The 16810-nt window shown below is 40.7% G+C and overlaps 1 pseudogene across 1 annotated transcript in view; it reads left to right on the top strand.

Moving 5' to 3' along the window:
* The first annotated feature begins 8203 nt into the window (after window positions 1-8203).
* LOC308244273 (neurofilament light polypeptide-like) overlaps window positions 8204-16810 on the top strand; it is a 93136-nt pseudogene continuing 84529 nt past the window's right edge. Inside the window, exon 1 of the transcript in view lies at window positions 8204-8262. The product of the transcript in view is annotated as a neurofilament light polypeptide-like (transcript). The remainder of the gene's footprint in view (window positions 8263-16810) is intronic.

Consider the following 16810-nt stretch of genomic DNA (forward strand, 5'->3'; position numbering starts at 1 on the left):
TTCTTGTTTCCAACCATAACAAGCAGTAATTGGTGTAAATGAAGGATGCCAGTAGGGAAACCTGTTCCTAATCAGCCCCTCACACTGGAACTGTGCTGCACAGAATATGAATGGATTAGTTTCAAGGTCAGTGAAATGGTCACAGAAGAATTCTAAAGTATTTAAATAATACTCAGTTTGGTCTACTTGCTCTGAAAAGGCCCAAAGCTGGTCTACCATATGGTTCCAAGGACCCAAATAATACTTATTCCCAATATTATCAGATATTCCCATATAAGGTATAAGGTTAGGATGTTCTGGAAGACCAATGTCTTATTTAGACTTTGGGGTTGGACAAAGATTTACAGTTCTTTCAAAATCCAGGTCATTAATAAAGAAGGGCCAGCAGTGTCCCAGCTCTGAGGGGGCCCAGGAAGGCAGCAGAGTATGCTGGTTCCACTCACAGTTTGCTCTTGAGCTTTGAGCACTTTACTCATCTTCCAATTTTAGTTTTCTTGTATTCTTATTCTCATAATATATATGACTAGAGGCCCGGTGCACAAAATTTGTGCACTTGGCGGGGGGGGGGGGTCCCCCCAGCCTGGCCTGTGCCCTCTCACAATGCAGGAGCCCCGCAATCGATCGCCCCAAAGAGGTAGGCCCCGCCCACCCATCTGGGGCTCCTCGATAGATTGCCCCAAAGAGGTAGGCTGGAGCCGGGGGTCCCGCCTCCACGCCATGCGGAGCTGTGGGACCCCTGGCTTTGCCACGTGAAGCCACAGGACCCCCAGTCTTACTGCATGGAGCCACGGGGCCCGCTTCTGTGCTGCGCATGCAGTGTCAAGCCCCTGCCCACCCGCATGTGCTTCATCCCACATGCAGCCCCGCCCACCCGCGCTGGCCCGCTGTCCACGCAGCCTCCTGGTGATTGCTTATTACGGCGTGAGGGCGTCATGGCATGAGGGCATCATGACCACATAGTCTTTTATTATATAGTATAGTACCTGCCTCACAGAGATGCTCCAATCTAGTCTAAACTCATCACCTCTAAAGAGCTAGCATGGGTTCTAGAAATAAATATTAAGTTCCAGATTTAAAGGATTTTTTAAAGGTTAAATCAGGGTGTGATACACATATAAACTAAACATATGTTAAAGATTTTGTTTAACTCATGAATCAGTGAGAGAACCACTGACATGTTATAACCAGTTCAGAGAAGAATTCAGGGGACTGTTGAGATGAATTTACAAGTGGAAGCAGAACTGGTCAGTATCCATAGGGCACTAATCCCTTGCATTCTGCTGGAAATAATTTGCATTTCCACGGATGAGAATCATTTGCATTGTATCAGATCTCTACAAGTCTTTCACAATTTTCTGGACACATACTAGGGTTATGCTTTTATAGGGTAAAAATATAAAAGTTAGCTGCCGAGAGAGGTAAACAAAATCTTAAATAAATCAGTAAAACTGAGCAAATAAAAATCAAATCGAAAAGTCTTTCTTTCTGCCTTTGGGCCATTGCTGTGATTTAGAATCACATATATCTTAAGGAATGTGTGTTAAAGTTCAGAGTTATCTCTATTTGGATGATCCCTGCTGTTTTCTCAGCCACCTCTCAGAGATTCTGGTTCAGGAAATGTAAACTAATTTTGTCTCTGTAAGAAAGATATAGAAAAGACGCTTTTCTCCAAAGAAGTAAGCATACATTATTATAAAGGTAAATATAAATTTCTGCATTGGAGTGGTAATCTGAGCAGCATGGAGTAGTGGATAAGGACGTGAGCAGGAATCAAAGGGCATGAATTCAAGCTTGAATCTTCTACCACCAAGACCAAAGTCGCATAATATTGTTGAACCCCAAAGTCTTTATATTTCAATGGGAATGATTATAATTCCATCAATCTCAAAAGGTTGTTGTACAGATGAAATTAAATAATGAATATAGAAGAAACATATAAAGTATTATTTTAAAATGTAAGCTATGATGGTAGTTTTAATCTACTTGATTGAGTTAGCTACTGATAATACAATCTATATGTGGAGGGGCAGGTGGTAAAGCAGGTTGGCAAACCTAACCCTGAAACTAATTTGCTGCATGATTCTGAACAAATTCTTGAACCTTTAGGGCTTCCATTGCCTCTTTGTCCCTTTTTATTTCACAGACTAATTGTGATGTTCTAGTGAAATAATGACTGGCACTCAAAAAACGACAAAGTAGCATACAAATATAAGCCATTGTCAGTAGCTTGGCTAAACAACAGGGGCTGATGAAATTAGAGACATTTTTCCTTTACTGGCTACCTAATAATAACCTTTATTGTACAAATAACCATTTCCATGCTCAAAATAATCAAATTTCCCCCCTAAATTTTATTTGCATGTACTAAAGATAATATGTGATTTTAAAAGGAAACTTCACAGTATCATTATCTTGCCTCGGACTTAGCAGAATGAAATGTAAGAGATCTTTGCTATTGTTTTCATTTGGAGCCACACTTAGCACAATGTTATAATCATTAATAGAAGGAAATATTCCATTACAATGAAGTGGCATTTATAACCAGGTCATTAAAGCTGCTTTAGGAAGAATTGTCCACACACACACACACTCACTCACACACACACACACTCACACACACACTCACACACATACACTCACACACACACACTCACATGAGTCTTGAAATAATATTTTAATGATATAATATGTATGGTCCAGGAACCCAAAAAGTAACTGAAAAAAAATTCCCTCCCAATTTTTATGTTATTTGGTCCATAAGCAGGACATATTAAAATATTGCAGTGATTAAAAAAAAAAGTAAGTGGCCATAACTTAAAAATAGCAGAGTAAAGTATTAAGCATCATATGGTATCAAACCTAAATAATAAAGCAAAAAGTAGTTATACTTCTCTTTGTCAATTATATCTCAATAAAGCTGGAAAAAATAACTAGCACACATTCCTTCCCATTCTTTGATTCCCTTTTATTTTCTTAGGGAATTTCTTGGTGCAAAAATTGTAGAGCTTTCAAAGCATGTACTTCTGTATTCAATTTAATCATTTTTTGATGATACCAAATTATAACAATATCATCTAATTTTCAACTTCCTTAGCTTGTACTGAGTTACTTTTCCCCCCACTTTTCAAAAATAGTAGTTTACTAGCATCTTATTTTTTGTGTGTGTAGTGTACTCCCCTTGTTTTGTGCTCCAACAAGATAGATGAAGCTATTCTTTAACATAAATGATAAAATCTATCTCCTGTAGTTAGTATGTTAAGATTATTTCATGATTAACTCAAATCAATGCTTCTCTTAACATGGAGCCAAAGATAAATATACAAACACACACACAAATTGCAAGAGGGAGAAGCCTCTGAGTGAATATGCCTCTAAAAATAAATAAAAAGGCAGGAAAAAGATGCATTACACTCAAATATTGAGGCAATTAAGTCAATTCTACTACTGTGAAGAAAAAAAAGAGCATCAGCTACACAGTATCCTAAAAGGAGATGGTAAGGGGGCAGGTAACAGGCCATACAGGGAGCCATTGACAGGGTAGTGATGAAAGACAGAAAGGAAGGCACCTGTGTCAAGCAATGTATTTGTCTGCTCACCTGGGCAACCACAGCTTTCCCAGGAATAGACGGACCCAACAAAATCATTTTTCCTAAAGAAGCTTAGGTACACACCTGAGAAAACTATACATCCTTAGACACATTAAGAATTCTAGAATAATTATCTATTAAGATATAAACATTCATACATTAAAAAGGCAAACCTAGTTTATTGCCATTTCAGAATAGTTTATTAAATTGTGATTTTTAAAAGCAAACCCTTTAAGTTATTTTTAAAGTTTAATATTAATTTCAGTTTTTCATCTCTGTAGATAAAATGGGGTGTAACAATTGCATGATATGGGATGATCAAAGTTCTGATAAGTTATTTTGACTTATTTAAACAAAAGACCATGGTAAGTACTTTAAGATGCACAAAAAATGAGGAAGTATGTATCTCGGCCTCCAGAAGTTTACAAAATGGAAACCATTTCAGCATCTGCAGTAATTACTAACATACTAACATGTAGACATGAACATATCATTACTTTCCCTTATTCCAACCATTTTTAAATTTGTTTTGCCATATATGTTATTTTTAACGTGACTTTTAGGTTCAGAAGTTCAACCCCTATTCTCACCACTAATCCTGAGAAATCACTTCTCCCATGGCTATTGCCACCATTGATAAGAATACAAGGTGCAGAACTCTATTTGTCACCCAGTCGTCAGCGACCCTGATTGTATTAGCAATCCTTGAGAGAGCAGTGAGTGAAAAGCAAGCACCATTGATGATGTCTAGGAGTCATTCATAAGGGCAAAGTTTACCACAATAGCTGCGGGTACTCACTTAATTTCCTACTTCTTAGTCCAAATTGTTGTAGTCGTGCTATTTAGTTACAACACCTTAAAGTAACTGTTCCTTTTTCTAAACCAGTCTTCCATGTATATTCATGGTATATTTTGTCTTGGGAAAATTGTGCCAAAGAAGAGTTTCTAGGGAAATTCTGAATACTCTATTCCCTTTTTGAAGAGTCACAAAGGTAAATTAGTATATTCATGACTCTCATAACAAAGGAACCTAATTATCTGTGCTTACCTCAGCATTTTCTAAGTTTATTTGACCATTGAACTCACCCCTGTCCAAACTTAATGAGTAGTATGAACATCCCTCAGAACTTGTATTTTCAGGAAGACATTGGGGTAGATGTTTCTCTTGATTGACAAGGGATAGAATCAATTCAGATGATCCTCCCAAAGCTTGAAAGCCCTAATAAGCTCCATGAAGAGGCCTCGACACCACAATTAAATGAGTGGAGAAGGAATCACAAAGCCACCTGATCAATGGTAGATGTTCACTTACTTAAGGAGATTCCTGAGGTGTAGTAAGAACCTAGTTGTGTTGAGAATGTGGCTGGAGAGCCCTCTGATAGTGCATCTTTGCCTGTGCTGTGTATCTGGTCAGTGTTCCAGGGTTTTTCAGGGTGGTTGCATGGTGTGGATACAGCCTGAAATAGTATAAATGCTAAGCCATGATTGCTTAAACATTTTTAAGTTTGGTACAATTTTCTTTTTTTAAATCCAGGTATTCCCAACCCAAGGAAAACATTGAATTCTTCCCTTACCCTCTCTTCAGAATGTGTATGCCTATGCCAATCTTTACGGTCTAAAATAAATAAAAAGGCAATTTAACTTCTTTTGTATAAAAAAATAAAGCAATTTAACGTGGTATATTTTTCTGTTGGAGGCACACAAATTTGGCAGGTGAGTATAGATTTGCCACACAGTAGTATAAATATAACCCCAAAGTAATGCAAGATTTAGAAACATTACACAAAGCTACCATGATTAAAGTGAAATCAAACCTTTTATGGCTTATAGAGTTATTTGCAAGTTCTTTTGGTAGAAGACTTCTCTTGAGGTGTTGAGTTTCTGTCTGGTGGGATTCTGACAACCTGCTCACAGAGTGCCCTCTCTTTACACAAGGGGGTGGGAATTCTTTGGTTTGTATATGAGGGATTTACGTAAATGTCTTTACAATGCGTAAAAGCAGCATTGTGAAGAAGGAAAGGCATGTCAAATTTATAAAACTAAGTATAAAATAAATCATATAAAAATAAAAATAATTTCTATTTCTAAAATGGTTCTTCATCTGGCCTTACTATTTTGTCTCATTTTCCCCTCCTTCTCCTGTGAGAGTCTTCCTCCTCTGATGTTATTTCCAGCATGACAATCATTGTAAAACATCCTAATATATAAAAAGCCAGGGGCCGTCATGACCGAAACAACCAGATGGATGACCGAACAGCAGGCCAGCAGGGGGGTGCAGTTGGGGTGACCAGGCCGGCAGAGGGGGCAGTTGGGGGCGACCAGGCTGGCAGGGGAGGGCAGTTGGGGGCGACCAGGCCAGTGGGGGGCAGTTGGGGGCGACCAGGCTGGTGGGGGGGCAGTTGGGGGCGACCAGGTTGGCAGGGGGGGCAGTAAGGTATGACCAGGCCAGTGGGGTGGGGGAAGTTGGGGGCAATCAAGCTGGCAGGCAGAGGTGGTTAGGGGCTATCAGGCAGGCAGGCAGGTGTGCAGTTAGGAGCCAGCTGTCCCGGATTGTGAGAGGGATGTTCAACTGCCGGTTTAGGCTCGATCCTCAGGATCGGGCCTAAACCGGCAGTCAGACATCCCCAAGGGGTCCCAGATTGGAGAGGGTGCAGGCTGGGCTTGGCCTGCCCTCCCTCCCCCCGTGCATAAATTTTGTGCACCGGGCCTCTAATATAAAAATAAAAACATTAAGCAAAGGGGGAAAATGAGGATGGAAAGAGACTCTGCTTGGGGCGATGGGTGTACGACGTAGTGTGCAGGTGATATTTTGTTGAGTTGTACATTTGAAACTTGTATGGTTTTGTTAACCAATGCCACCCCAATAAATTTAATTTAAAATATTAAAGAATGCATAATGATGTTAAAAAAGAAAAAGAAAAAGCCTGCAACTCCCAAAGTTCAAAAGCAAATGCAAAGGAGTGCTGGATGTCCAGCACTAAAGAACATTTGTGCTGATGTAGGAAAGCAAGGGAATCTGCTTACTTTCTAAACAGGAAAAGCCAAAATGATCACAGCTACAAATTTAGATGTTTCTGCTACATTTAGAGTGGACACCTTTGGCAATCTAATAGGTTCTCTCCATCTCTATCACCCAAGGAACAAAACTATGCAGCAGCCTTTAATGTAGAAAAGCTGAGATGATATCCAAGGAATAAAACAAATGCTGCGCTCGCCCCCTGTTCTTTTCTATCTAAGAAGATCCATTTAATTTTGGAGCAGAAGGAGTTCTTCTTGAAAGACCAAGGAAGTCACGTTGCAAAAGTGTAAAGGGCCCACGCGCAGCTGGGACACATTAGAGGCAGCTGGAACAGGCCCTGTAACCTCTGTGCGCACACCTTTCATTGGCAGGCAGTCCTCGGGCCTCCTCTGTCCCCAAGCACACTGTGAGCCGTAACTGAGGGACAGCAGGTCCCAAGTGATGTCTCTAAAAGGAGTTAGAAGTTATTGCAACTATGACAGGAGGCAAAACATACTCTTGTGTTCCATGCCTGTGAAAGATCTGGGTATCTTAGACACAAAAACTACTTTGTTACTCCCTGGAAGTGATTATAAAGAGCATATCCCAGGCAGGACTTACTGACTTAAGGAAAGCTCTGTGACCTGTAATAGATTTAGGGGATGTCCTGTGAACATTGAGGGCAATTCCTAGGTTCGGTGTTTCTTAGATGACAAGTAGTCATAGAAAGCCTACTTGGGGCATTTCCCTCCTTTGATCACAGAAGAGGTAACTTTTTTTCTTCTTAATCCTCACCCGGGCATATTTTATCCATTGATTTCCAGAGAGGATGAAAGGGAGGGTGAAGGGGGTGGGGAGAGAGAGAGAGAGAGAGAGAGAGAGAGAGAGAGAGAGAGAGAGAGAGAGAGAGAGAGAGAGGGAGAGAAATGTGGAAATGTGAGAACGACACATGGATTGGTTGCCTCCCTTAGGCACTCGGATAGGCCTGGGGACAATCCCACAACCGAGGTACGTGCCCTTGATTAGGAATTGACCATTTAGTCCCCTGGCACATGCTCTAAAAACTGAGTCAAACCAGCCAGGGCACAGAAGAGGTAATTTCTTAAAACTTGGTCTTTTCCTTATTTCTCTGTGTTTTATGGTCTTTGAAATAAACATCTGAGGTGAAAGTCACTAACTAGGGGAAAGTTCAAACCAAAGTTGATGAGAGCTTGGCCAATGGGCTCACCCATCTGTTAAGATGCCAGTTCCCCCCCCTCCCTCCCCACTGCCCCGCAGCTGCCCTCTCCTCTCCATCTGGCTCTCAGCCCCTTCTGGGACTTTATATTCACATATGATCCCACTGTCCTTAAAATCATCACGTTCACTGACTACGGAATTGTTTTTCTCTTCCTTTTCTTTTTTTGACCTGAAACAGAAAATAAGTTCATCCCTGAGCTCTCAAAACCAGACACAAACATCAAGAAGAGAAAGAAAAAAAAAATCATGAGCTCTGTAAGCACAGAAAACCTTTTGCTCAGAGTAGAGACTTTGTTTGAACAAATAGCCCCCAAATTAGAATTGGCTTGCCGGCATTTACTGTAATCGACTGATTCTATTACCAAGCTGTAGCGGTAACATGGAGGGAGATCTGGATAATGTGCAGACATTTTTCGTTTCTGGTAATGACACAGGCCTGTAAGTAATATCCTGTCCCTCTCTAGGTATTTGATTAGTAAAAATTTCTGCGGCTTCACCCAACCACAGGCAAGCACTATATCATTTAGGAAACAAAGCTGTATTTTATTAAAAATATTCTTCCACAACCAGGTAAAAGATAGCACTTTTGATTTTTAAATAAATTTAGTTTTAGAAAACATACCTTTTTCTCCTACTTACCACAGACCCATGCAATGGTAAAACCTACTTTGTGTTTTTATCTTTAATTAACTGTGGCCTTGAATTATGTGGGAGCTTAGATGTTCAGAAAAGTCAAGTGGGGATCATTTCTACTGGAAAGATGAATAATTTAAGAGGTGTCTCTGTTTCCACATCAATTGTCAAAAGATCTAAAAAAACTCAGAGTCCCATTGGTATAAAAAACAAATACTTCACTGACTTGGAAAATACTAGTGATTTTTAGTCTACTTTTGAAGACTCGCTGTGAACAGCCACTGCTTTTGATTGCTCCCAACTTTTAAAAACATCATTTTTCCTTTAAGATGAATTAAAGCTTTGTATTATGTCCTGGTCGGTGTGGCTCAGTTGGTTGAACATTGTCCTGTGCATGGAAAAGTTGCGGGTTTGATTCCTGGTCAGGGCACATGCCCCAGTTGAGGGCTTGACCCCCAGTAGGGGGCGTGCAGGAGGCAGCTGATCAATGTTCTGCTCTCAAGTTGATGTTTGTTATTTTTTTCTCTCTCCCTCTCTCTTTCTCTCTCTCTCTAAAAAAAAAAAAATCAATAAAGAAAAATCTTAATTTTTTTAAAAATTATAATAGCCTATGTAGTATTCTCAAATAATAAATCTTATTGTTAAAATACAAATATAAATACAAGATAAATAGTTGGAGGAGTTGCACAGAAAAGGAAGACATAGAAAATAAATTATTTGTTGTGAAAAAGACTTCTACTTTATTAAAAATTTTTACTTAGATATTGGAAAATTTAAATGTTTGATAAGCACAATATACAGTATATATGTATATCTACAATAATAAAAGTGTAATATGCTAATTAGACCATAAAGCCCAACGACCTTCCAGACATCCTTCTGGACATCCTTCCAGATGGAGCCGGGGCTGCGAGGGCCGAGCCCCTTGCATGAATTTCGTGCATCGGGCCTCTAGTATATCTATATATATTTAAGGGGATATCACTTTGCATCTAACAGCATTTCATTGAGCAGAAGTATTTAAGTAGGTAGGCAAGAAAATTATTTCCTTCCTTCCTAGCCATTGTATTTGCTTAAGGGAAAAATAAAATTTAGGAATAAAGGATAATAAAGACCAAATGATCTAAAATAGTGGTAATGACATTTTACATTTATCTTATACTTTACAATTTATACTCTCCCATATATTATCTCATTTATTTGTCCCTTTTCTCAGGAAAAAAATATTTTGTCTACTTTACAAATGAGGAAACCAAATCTAGTAGAAACTAAGTAAATTATAATAAACAAACAAAAATAGTATATCAAAAGCACTTGTGTTCTTGAAGTGTTAAGAGGCAGATGATTCTGATATATCTGTTTGTTTTCTGTACATGAGTACTGAATGATGCTTCAATATAACCGTGACTACAGCCCTCTGAGCTATAGTCAGAATGCTCAATAGTCACATAGCATGTGCTATATGTAAATATGCTGCTACCAATTCATCTTCAATGTGTAATAATTGCTGCTTTTTCTCCTTGGTCAATCTGTTCAACTGTAACATTTCAGAGAATACTGAAATATCTAAAAAATCTGGGCCAATAAGATTATTTCTTTAACCGGAAAATTTTGCTTCCCATCACACAAAATGAACATATCTCTGAACACGATAGCCATAATTGAAAGCCTTTTAAAATCAATAACACTCAGCGAGTGAGTAAGACTTGGCTTACCAGGTGTTATATAAAAATTAAAATACAAAATGCTTTTGGTTCTACTATTTTTTAAGCTCTGTCTTTGAGCAAAGTTCTATAGGCTTGAGTCTCAAAAAAAAAAAAAAAAAAGGAGAGGATTATATACTAGTCTATACAGAGGTTAGCAATTGGTAAAATTTATATAAGTGAAGTTTAGATTTTTTATATCAAGAATTTAGAGTTTGCACAATCTATTTAAGAGTATGGATGTCATCAGTTTTTCATTGTTCAAATGATTTGTAATTCCATGCTGAACTAAAATAGCCTCATGTGCCCTGGTGTGGCTCTGCTTGAGGGTCGACCTATGAACCAGGAGGTCACGGTTCGATTCCTGGTCAAGGCACATGCCAAGGTTGTGAGCATGATCCCCAGTTGGGGGCGTGCAGGAGGCAGCTGATCCATGATTCTCTCTCATCATTGATGTTGCTATCTCTCTCCTTCTCCCTTCCTCTCTGAAATCAATAAAAATATTAAAAAAAATAAAATTGCCTCATGTGTCATAGTTTGTAATTTCCCTTTTTCTGTGTATACATCCAGATTTACTTGCCTGATTTATTTTCCCAGATTTTATTTGTTGGAGATTAACTATTCTTAAGGTCAGAGATTTATTTTCTATTTCCTGTTGAGAAAAAAATTCAAAGAGAAAAACATGACTGCCAAAACAACAACGACAACAACAAAGCAACCAAACCCCTTCAAAAAACCCCACTCATAAATCCTGGATTTTTCAGGACTAAAAACTACCCCAGACAAACTCAGTGTTAGCAGGTGGCACTGTACTATCACTGTTAGTCTTTCTTTACTCTGTTGGGGTAGACATTGGCGGGTGGGAGGGTAGGGGTGGGGGGTTAGGGGGTTCCTTCTTTCCTTATCCCCAGGAAGTAATAATCAACCAACCTACCCTAAATGCAGCATGGTATAACTAGGGTGATCCAGAAAACCTTCCTCCTGTTTATTTGCCAACCCGATTTAGAGCGAAACCATGGTTGAAGAATCAGAAAATGAGTCCTCTAAACAGCTGACTGTTCTGAGAGTTGAGGCTTAACTGTGTAAGTCCCAGAGAGTAGGGAATTTAATTAAATTCTTTCTTAAAAGCACCATCACACTTCTCTGCTCCTGCGAACAGTGTTGTGAATAGAACCTAGCCTTTTCTTGCTGTGGGGCCAGGATGGGTGGGAAGCGGCTTTGGTGAAGTGGAAAGAGAACTGGATTGGGAGTCAGAAGCCCGAGGCTCTGCTATAACTATGACACTCTCTAGCTGTGTGGGTTGGATTTGTGCCTGTAACTTGGGTTCTTTCCCTGTAACAGCAGAGCCAATAGAGTCTCTCCCTAGGTGGCTGGGGAACCTCTGAAATGACTTGTGTAAAAGTTCCAAAGGCCACCCCTGCTCCATTCAGTTCTAACCAGTGTGGTTGTTTCTCTTCTGAGCCTGTTTCCTACACCCAATTTATTTTAGGGTCCTTCGGTCTTTCATGCAGAGCTGGAGGGGAGCCCAGGCAGCTGCAGAACCTCCAGGCTGATTCAGTCCTTCCCACAGGCTTCATGAACCTGGGCCAGGCTGAAACGTCAGCTCTCCATCTCCCCCGTGACGTTCTCGTCTTCAGAACAAGCCTTATTCTTGCTCCCTTCAGTCAATGTCATCTGTTATTTCTTCATTCACTGAGTGAAGACTAGAATCATCTTGTATCCATCCGTTTCCACGGTGCTGTGTGTTGGGTGTGAAGGATGCGGGCAGGAAGGATCTTTATTGGGAGTGCCTTCCCAAGTGTGCCAATCCTTCTTCATTCAAAGCAGATGACACTCACAGACACCAAACCAATTTTTTCCCCATGCCTCTTCATTGCACTTAAAATCAAATGGGAGACATATGTACTACTATTTGTAATACTTCAAACAATAAAAAACAAAACAAAACAAAACAAATGGAATTCCAGGCAGACACAAGTAAAGAAAAGGCTGTAGCAGTGACGCCCCATGAACCTGAAAGGACGGGCCCACACTGAGGAGGGAGTGCTGGGAGTGGGGTTGAGGCGCACCGGGACAGGGACAACAAGGATGACAGACAGAAAGATCTACACTCAAGTAGGGGAGGTCGGGGGTTTTAGTACCCTACGCGAAAGCCTTACGCAGAAAGCTCTGTGCACGGGAAAGCTACCCGGGACTGTGGCTCGTTCGAAAGTTCAGGAAAACAAATTTCACATAAACGGGAACAGCATAGTTTCAAGGGCAAATCACACCCAAAGCTATTAAAAAAGTAATCATAAACAGAGTGACATGTAGGAGACAATGAATGCAAACCAGAAAGATGTGTCCACAACCCCAATAAAAACTATAACTTATTATTTCAAAATGGGCTGAAAATGATGCAAGACATGAGGATCATAAATCAGAATTAGAAAAGCAGAAAGGATGTGACTGAATGCAGGAAAGAATTAGAAATAAAAGCCAAAAAAAAAAGTCAGTTTAGAAATGAATTCTAAACAAGAAGGAACACAGGAACAAGTAAACACAACAGATACACCCTTAGGAGAAATGGAGAGTATAGAAAAAAATTAAAGTAAAATAATTGAAAAAGAAATATATATATATATTTTATTTCAGACAATACCATGTTAAGAAAAAAAAAACAGTACTAGATGGAATATTCGTGTATTCAACAAGCATTTATTGTAGGCCTGCCTGCCATGTGCCTGATACTGTGCCCTGTGCTGGAACATAAAAGAATCTGCTCTTCTCGTGGAGGGACACAGACCATGAACAAACAGCAAGTAAAACTGTCAGAGGGTGGTGAGTGCTGTGGAGGAAAATAAATCAGGGAAGAGGGAGAGGAAGTGCTGGGGTGTGAGTGTGTCCTGACTTAAGTAGGGTGGTCAGGGAAGGCTTCATGGAGGAGGTGACAGAAGTCCTGAGGGAAGCATGGAGGTGAGCCATGCAGATGTGAGGGGAAAAGCACTCTTTCGGGGCAGGGGGACCAGCAAGTGCAAAAGCCCAGAGGCAGGGTTGTGCCTGGGAGCTCTAGGAGCAGCCAAGAGCCCACTGAGGCTAGAACTGAGGGGATGAGATGCAAGCAGTGGGCGGTGGGGAAAGGGCATTGGACCAGACTAGGGGGTGTGCGGACTGATGTGAGGACTTTGACTTTGACTCTGGATGAGGTGGGGCTGGTGCCAGGCTCTGAGCAGAAGAGTGCCTTGAACCAAAGATCCCGAATTCTGAGGCTGCCAGGTGAGAATTGATGGGGCAGAGACAGACAGGGAGGCAGGGAGGCCAGTAGGCATCAGACAGTGATCCAAGCTGGAGAGAATGGTGGTACCAATGGGGACAGATTGGGGAGCAGTGGAGTGCAGAGATGTAGTTAGATTCTAAATGTAATAATAGCACAGAACTTACCAGTTGGCACCAGCCATTGTTAAGTGCTTAACTTGAATTAACTGATTTAATTCTCACAAGAACTCTGTAAGCTAGCTAATACCAATATCCCCATTCTTACAGACAATCCAAACAACCCCTTGATAAAGTTGCCTAATGGACTCATAATAGATCATCCGTTACACTAGTTTTTGATGTGCAAGAGTGGTTTGAGGCAAAAAAAAACAAAAAACAGTTTTGGGTGAAAATCATAGTGCTTTGATTTTAAGATGTATCTAGACATGTGACGACTGTGTGACTAAAATAACTCTATTAAAAAAAATAAAATAATGCTTCTTGAATTTTGATCAAGACTGCCAGATTTAACACTATGCATATAGTGAGAATGTAATTCCATCAAAAAAGGAGACACAAAAAATAATGTCAAGTTTCCAAATGAGATACCATAAAGGATATTCCACTCTCTAAATGTGAGCAGCAATGTGGTAATAACCCCATTCCAGCAGAGGAGCCGTCTCTGTGTGTTAAACCCCGGCAACAAGTGGTGCTGGAATTTTAATTCCTTCCAGAAACACATGCCAGCTGGCGTATGAGGCCATCTGTAGTTATGGGAGTTACTTTAAAAGTTCATTCAAAATAGGCGTGTAAATAAGGCAGTGTTTTTTCCTGCTCACTGGGTCCTGTTTTTTTTTTTTTTCCTTTCTTTATTGATTAAGGTATTACATATGAGTCCATATTCCCCCATTGCCCCCCTCCCCACCTCATGCTCTCACCCCCCTGTTGTCTGTGTCCATTGGTTAGGATTATATGCATGCATACAAGTCCTTTGGTTGATCTCTCCCCCTTACCCCCACCCTCCCCTACCTTCCCTCTGAAGTTTGAGCATCTGATCGATGCTTCTCTGTCTCTGGATCTGTTTTTGTTGTTCATTATATTTCACAAATGAGTGAGATCATGTGATATTTATCTTTCTCTGACTGACCTATTTTGCTTAGCATAATGCTCCCCTGGACCATCCATGCTGTTGCAAATGGTAGGAGTTCCTTCCTTTTTATAGCAGCGTAATATTCCATTATGTAGATGTACCATAGTTTTCTGATCCAGTCATCTGCTGATGGGCACTTAGGCTGTTTCCAAATCTTAGCTATGGTGAATTGTGCTGCTATGAACATAGGGGTGCATATATCCTTTCTGATTGGTGTTTCTAGTTTCTTGGGATATATTCATAGAAGTGGGATCACTGGGTCAAATGGGAGTTCCATTTTTAGTTTTTTGAGGAAACTCCATACTGTTCTCTACAGTGGCTGCACCAGTCTGCATTCCCACCAGCAGTGAAGGAGGGTTCCTTTTTCTCCGCATCCTTGCCAGCACTTGTCATTTGTTGATTTGTTGATGATAGCCATTCTGACAGGTGTGAGATGGTACCTCATTTGGGTCCTAGTTTTTACAAACTACATGCATTTTATCGAACATACTTTTCATAGAAATGTTTTATAAGAATATTCTTAAATGCACTTCTGATATTATAAAAAAGTAGGTCAGTTTGCTCTTGCAATTAACTTTTGTTATATGTCATTACAGCTCTAATGATATGTTTCTGTACTATTCACCCATTTATTTCTTTTTGGAATACATTTTTTTTTCTTATTGAAAAGATATACATGCAAGTCTTATGCAGTTTTCTTGAGGAGTTCCAGTTGTCGACACAGGAAGGATAATGAAGTACTATATCAATCGGCATAATTATTATAACAAGTCCCCACTGTGTGCATTAAATGAGTTTTAATAACAATGTCAGTCTGTTCCTTTGCCATGTTTCAGTAAGTGAATACTTGAAACAATAAAATAAAATTAAAAAAAAGAAAAGGAGGAGCCCAGCTGGCGTGGCTCCGTGGTTGAGTATCGACCTGTGAACTAGGAGGTCATGATTCGATTCCTGGGCAGGGCACATGCCCAGGTTGCGGCTCGATCCCCAGTATGGGGCATGCAGGAAGTAGCCTATCAATGATACTTTCATCATTGATGTTTCTATCTCTCTCTCCCTCTCCCTTCCTCTCTGAAATCAATAAAAAATATGTATATACTAGAGGTCCAGTGCATGAAATTTGTGCACAGGTAGGGTCCCTAGGCCTGGCCGGCGATCAGGGCTCATTTGTGGGGCAACTGGCGGGGTGATGGGGGGGTCCCCACTGGCACCTGCCTTGGCTGGCCTGGCGCCGCCTGCGTGCCAGCCCCGCCCCCCTACTACCACCAGTCAGGGCCTGCGGGCTGGGGGCAGCTCCTGCGTTGAGCGTCTGCCCCCTGGTGGTCAATGCATGTAATAGCAACCAATTGTTCCACATTTTGGTCAATTTGCATATAAGGCTTTTATTATATAGGAAAAAAAGTAGGACAGGGTTTCCTTCATATAGAATCATTAAAAGTATGGTCCTTTCTTTTCAGTGATACCAAGAACACCATCAGGAACTGCAATTCTGTTTGAACAGTTTTCTTTCCTTTCAGAGTCTCTGCTCTGGATATCAACAGCAGACACCTAAATTAGGAGTATATAAGCCATTCTAAGGGTCCCTGGTGGCCCAGGCATACTCGATCTATCACAGGGCAGGGTAATGTATCTCCAGTTCGACTGCAATATTGGTTGATTTACTGTTTATTTTGCGCTGAAACCATACATGGGAAGATGAAAACAGTTGTCTGGGTGACTGAGGATCTCAGCCTCTCCTCAGGATTAAATCATGCACATGCTGCTCTCTAAACACTTGGGGCACATCAGCAAAGCTTCGGGCGCTGGTGCTGCGGGAGCATTATGGGAGTGGAGTGGCAGGAGGGACATCTAGGTGAACAAATGTTCACTGGAAAATGGGATAATAGTCTGGTGACATTGGAGAGACCAGGCTGACTCACACGGAAGCAGCAAACCTTATTCTGTAATCCCCAATGCAGGGTTTTTGACCAGCTGAAAAGAACCAATAATTGTCATCCAGAGAGTCTGAACAGTAGTAGACTACAGTTTTTACTATTTTACCTATAGCCTATGTATTGCACCTATAGTAGAAACTCTTTCAAATAATCTCCACTTCAAAGAGTCACCAGGTTAGCAGACACTGTCCAGCCCTCAGTGGAGGTTAGCTGTGCCCTAGCAAACCCTCGAGGAAGTGCCAGGCTCCTTAGTAAGCCTGGGTACCTCTGCGCCCACTGGTTGAGCTGTTTGTTTGCCAAGAGTCACCTCATGTTCATTCCCAATTTTATTC

This window comes from Plecotus auritus, assembly GCF_963455305.1.
Source record: "Plecotus auritus genome assembly, chromosome: 3".
Lineage (NCBI taxonomy): Eukaryota > Metazoa > Chordata > Mammalia > Chiroptera > Vespertilionidae > Plecotus > Plecotus auritus.